We start from the raw sequence: 6000 nt of genomic DNA on the forward strand, positions 1-6000 counted from the left end.
GAGAACGGTTTGTCCAAAACATATGAATTTGGTCTTATTCAATGCAGGATTAAGTGCCCTTCAACCGTCATGAAGACCACTTTTTGATAGGGTAAGTCCTTTACGCGGTATAACCGGAAAACCGAAAAAACGCCTCTTTCGGGGGCCCCCACCACTTAAGCACAACTCCGTCGAAGTCGAAAACTTAGGAGAGTCTTAATGGGTAACCAATGAAGCCATTAAAACAATAAAATCTTTTGTAGGAATTATTTCCGATTTAAAAGCTAATTCTACTGGACTATATTAAAATTTTAGCAATGGTATTAGTACTAGTAGCTTTAAAAACTTCTCTCCTAAACTCGATTTTAATTATCATTTGAAAAGTCAACGCTGCAGCACATAAAAAACAAATGACCAAACAAAAACCCCCCACATTTCGTGGCTTGAGTGGATCGTTCAAACACCATTCAGAGACCGATCCCTCATACTTGATGGATTGTAATGAATAGCACTTTTATGCACTCCTGAGGTGAAACCAGCGCTGAAGGGGATTGATTGTGCGCAAACTTTGCTTTACAAACTTGGGTTTAATTGGGGGCGATAAATTGTTTCGTAAACGATTCGTTGGGAGTGTTTTCAAGTTTATCTTGATAGCTTTTTGTACGGAAGTTTAATTTACGTGACAAATGCGAGTTCATTTTAATGTAAGGATAAGGCAAATGAAGAATTTTAAAGTATTATCTACTTTTATGTAAATTGGTTTGGTAATTTTGTCAAACTTTTAACAAAAAATGATATATTCGTTTCTATGAAACTGATAAGCCATGATATCTAAATAGTCTAAGAAAGTGTAAGCAGACTAACAGTTCATAAAATGATAAATAAGATGATCATTGCTGTAATGAAAATATCCGTCGTTAAATTAAAAGACGATCTTAAAACGGTCTTTCAAATATCAATGCTTGTTAGATTTTAAATAAGTTCCAATGAGCAGTCAAGTACTGATGTAAATGTTGATAGATTTACCGCCGTAGTAATTTACGTCAAGTCCTGCATTACACCTGACATCAATTATCCGAGAAAATTAAAAGGTGTATATTTTAATGAAATAGCACAACCCCTTTTCAATTTAATTAACAACATAAAGAATAAACAGTTAATAACACACATGTAGTTATCTAAAATACTGGGTTTGTGGCCATAAATTATCCACCATCTAATGAAAATTGTTGAACCACTGGACCGAGGCTCGCGAACATGATTAATATTTAGCAAAAAAGCAGCAGCCGTACAATTACTTGTTCAATGGAAAAACCAATCAAGTGTTGTGTATGCGGAACGTGAGGGTTCCGTAGCAAGATGGCAAATGTGCGAAAACAATAAAATAAAAGAAACTGCTGTGAAAATATCTAAATAGAAATTGAAGCATAGTTATCATTACATTACTTAATTCTCATACATTTAAATTCTCACGCAGCGTTGTCCTCAACAGCGACATTTACTTCTTAACTTGTTAAAAGACAAGCTGACCGGCGAACTTCGTACTGCCCAGCTAGTAATTCTATAGCCTATGTTCATCAGAGATATTGTAGGATTCTAATAGTGATTTTTTTTTCAAATCGTTTCAGTTTTTTTTTCAAAGCATTGGAGATCAGTTTTTAATACAAACAAACAATAAACTCTTTTCTTTTTCACCCGTATCATTGCCCGTATTCACAAGCATTACAAACATTACTTACTATGAAGTCTCACAGTGCGCGTGGACGCACAGGGTGACACATGAACCAACCACAGAGCTCTATTCAACGCTGTACGTTTGATTTTTTGCTTCACATAAGCAAGCATCGTTTGTATTTCATTTTGCTGTGTGAATTTTACTTATTTATATGTATTGGGTCCACAATACATATAACATTCCAAGAGAGTCTTCGAAATTCTATTATTTTTATAAAATTCGTGCAAATTATTATTTCATAGACACGCCTAGCATTTAAGGTTCCCCGAAAACCAACCGAATATTTACGTTCGACAGTTACAATAGCTCTTAAGGCTTTTGTACACGAACAAAGAGAGATAGAGGCTGAAACAAACGCAGCTAATTATTCATCATTAGAGCAATCGCTACAGATGATGTATGGTCGGGGCCGTCGTTCATCATGGCTAGGGCTGCAATGATATCGATATGGAATAGTCGATAGGATATTGAAAAAAATCGATTACGCTCACTTAAGAGTCAGGCTTCTAGAGATGAAACTCAAAAACAGGTAAAGTTGTTAACATGACAACTTTACCTCTTAAATTACATCTTAATGAATCTTTTTGCCAGGATGATTAGTTGCCAGATAAAGTGCATAGTAATTTATCATTAGGTAATTTTCAGCTCAGAATAATGCTCCGCTTGTCAAAAATGCGGATCAAAATCAAAACAACTGAACCGAACATACCGAAAGATAAATAATATCACCGTATGTCCGATATTCCACTGCTGGACAAAGGCCTCCCTCAATGATTTCCATAACGACCGGTCCTGCGTTGCCCGCATCCAGGGTCTTTCCGCGACCTTCACCAGATCGTCGGTCCACCTAGTGGGAGGCCTGCCCACGCTAAATCTGCCGGCCCGTGATCGTCACTCGAAAACTTTTCTGCCCCAACGGCCATCATCTCTAAGAGCTATTATTATGCCTAGCAGTGGACGTTATTTGGCTGGAATGCTATCATATTCAAATTTTTGTATCGATATCGCAATCACCTCACATCCCTCATGGCTTTGTTACGGCGACCGACAAGGATGTCGGGGGCCTGTTTTAAGAACGCAAGATTAATGTGCTAGATAGTAATTAATGTGAAGAAATTTCGGATAGACGGGTGGTAATTGAATGATGTTTGAGTTTGGGGAACGCTGTGACGTCAACTTTGTTCTGCGACTCAAATTTTATTTTCAAAATACAGTATTAGTAAATACTTACTTACGTCAATGTTTTTGTATTTCTCTGATACTTCGTCTTAGTAATTTAAGACACTGTAAATACATTATATTCATATCAGGATGTTGGTTTCTATTGTAAAATGCTTTGACAAACATCAAGAACAAAATTAAATCATCATCAAACATAAGTTGGTATGACAAAACTAAAGTAGGTATATGTAAATGTTTTTCATATTTGTACGACTGTCTCATATAGCGATTAATAACTAAAATCAGGTAAGACAATCAGGCAATTAAGAAGAAAATAATTGAATTTTAAGTTAAATTCCAGCCTGGTTAAATCAAACAGTCAGAATAAGCTTAAATAAAGATGTCGCGCCATCTTGATAAACACACACAAAAAGTCGAGATCCAAAACAAATATTCGCCTAACAGCTGTCACTTTATCCCATACGCAGACATAACTAGTTAAAATGATTTACAACAAAAACTCACAACAGCCTGTTACACGTTACCCTCATCAAGAGCTGTCTTATTAATTGACAGTAACAACTGACACGTATGTCAGGTGCTTTGAATTTTAAATAAAATTAATTATTCAATCAATCAGACGACATGTCATGGCCGCTAAAGGTGTTGCTTTTCGCGCGGCAAAATGCCAATCAACGAACAAAATGCTCAACCAACCGTCACGACTGGGATAGCTCTGCAAGGGTCGTCGGTGACGAGCTGTGCTTCTGTAATCAGGACTTTATCTGGCTGAGCTTAGAGAAGGTTATCGTCGGAGCTTAGATTACCAGTTAAAACTTTGCTGTCGTCGCCGCTGTCGGTAGTTTAACAACCCGATTCGCCACACTTTAATCGAGTGAGGTCGCTCAATAAACTGAATCCGTTCAAGGTGAGAACGGGCCGAGTCAAAAGCCGTTCTTGTAAGAAGAATTTTTATGTTCCTGTCATTTCACGCGTCGAACGTTAATTCGCACATTTCTTGTCTTTCACTGTGAGCGTTTTAATTTTCTCCTTCGGAAATCTGCCTGGATTTATGTTCGCGCATGTTTAATGTCAGCCGTCGTGAAATTTACGACATCGAAAGAAAAAGCGAATTGAGAAATAAAACTTTCCTCGTATTTAAAACGGTTTTATATATTACTTTTATTGATAACGTTTATGAACGTTGAAATTTATGGCCGATTCGGGTTTTTGGATATAAAATTATAATAACAAAGCGGAACTTGGGAATTAAGTTAATTTTGGCGATGAGTAATTTGATACGTTGAATTATTACCATATTGCAGATCTCTAAATAGATTTCGTCATATAAGTATTCCCCAAACATTATTTTATGAAAAAAGGACAATAAACCAAAACAATATTGATAGATCTAACAAATAACGTCATATTATCAGATAAAAGATATAAATGACTATTTGCGAGATACTTTTAAATGTTTACATAGGAATACGTGCCAAGTTCTCATTAAAATTCTTGTTCACAAAAATCTCGTCTCCCCTTCGGTCCTATTATGAAACCTAATCCCAAAAACATGTCCCGTAAAAATCCCATTTAACCGACCGGCTCCTTTGTCGCCGGCGATTCGCCTCGGTATCGCTCGATCTGAATCGATTCACAATCGATTTACACTAGTTAGACATCAAGGAGACGCCGCTGTTTCTTATCGACCAATTTGTTATCGATACTCGCGGAAACAATCGATGTTCTAATCGAGGCGGTGTTTTTTGGAGCATTTGTTTTAGATTCGATACAGTTTTTGTGAGACGGTGATAGATATTTATTTTCTCGTTGTTTTGTTTTGTTGCTGGTAATCAGGGAAAGTACTTGTTCCCATGATATAAAGCAGCACAATAAAATGCCTTGAAGATAATTATACCTTAATAGAATACGTCATAATGATACGAAATTAAAGGTATGAGAGAATAAGGCTGAGTTGCACCACCTAACTTTAACCGTAAGTTTATACTTACGGTTAATGATAATAATAATAATGATAGCCGGTGTATTTTGTATGGAGTTTGATAGTTTTTGACGTTTGTCTAAATTAAAGTAACATGGTGCAACCCAGCCTAATAAAATTCTGTCTTCAGTCCTTGTCAATCCAAAAATAATTTACACAGAACTGTTTAAATCCCTAATGATTTCAAAATCTTCGATAGTAATGAGGTTCCTCTTACTACTCTATCTCGCAATAAAGTGTAGAGTTTTGTTTAAACTCTCTTTTCCGTAAAAAAATAATTATAGTTAATAATAAAAACGCATTGCATTGAAGCCATTATCTAATATAATAATTAACTTTTAAAAAAAATAAAACCGACTTCAAATGCGTGAACACAAAAAAAAACTAAAAATTAAAAATATTGCGTATAAAAAAGTTCATCCCCAATTTTCCACCCTTGGGGGTGAAATATTTTCTTCAAATTCGCATGAAACCACCCTTTTGATAATACCTATTCAACAAAAAAATAATCAGTCAAATTGATTTATAATCGGCGGAGATATTGCGTATAAAAAAGTTCATCCCCAATTTTCCACCCTTGGGGGTTGTTTTTTCTATTATTAAATTTAAATGGGACCACCCTTGAGGTATTACCTATACGCCGAAAAAAGATTTGTTCAAATCGGTTCATAATTGGCGGAGTTATCGCGTAACAAACATAGAAAAAAAACATACGGGTCGAATTGAGAACCTCCTCCTTTTTTGAAGTCGGTTGAAAAACGGTTTATAACACTGCACAATAGCGAAATCAATTTTATCTAAAGCTAAGTTGCAATCTATTGAATTATAGCAGAGTCGTAATTTCTATTTGTAGAACATTTGGCGTGGGTTTTGACAACTGTTTAGTTGGAAAACTAATGTTTATAGTATTGCCTAGAATAAATTTACATAGTATTGGTTTTAAAATATTAGTGAAGTAGAACAGAAAGATTATTGCGACCGAATGTAAAATAATTTGGTTTTACGATGGTTTCAAAGAGTCGGAGAGGTGTTAAAATATTTTATGGCGGTCTATAAGTTAGATTGTTTAATTTAAAAAGGTTTATTATTTCTTTTGAGCTTGTTTTTATATGAATCAGCTTCA

This window comes from Ostrinia furnacalis, unplaced genomic scaffold (genome assembly GCF_004193835.3).
Source record: "Ostrinia furnacalis isolate ACB-3 unplaced genomic scaffold, ASM419383v2 OfSCF1166, whole genome shotgun sequence".
NCBI lineage: Eukaryota > Metazoa > Arthropoda > Insecta > Lepidoptera > Crambidae > Ostrinia > Ostrinia furnacalis.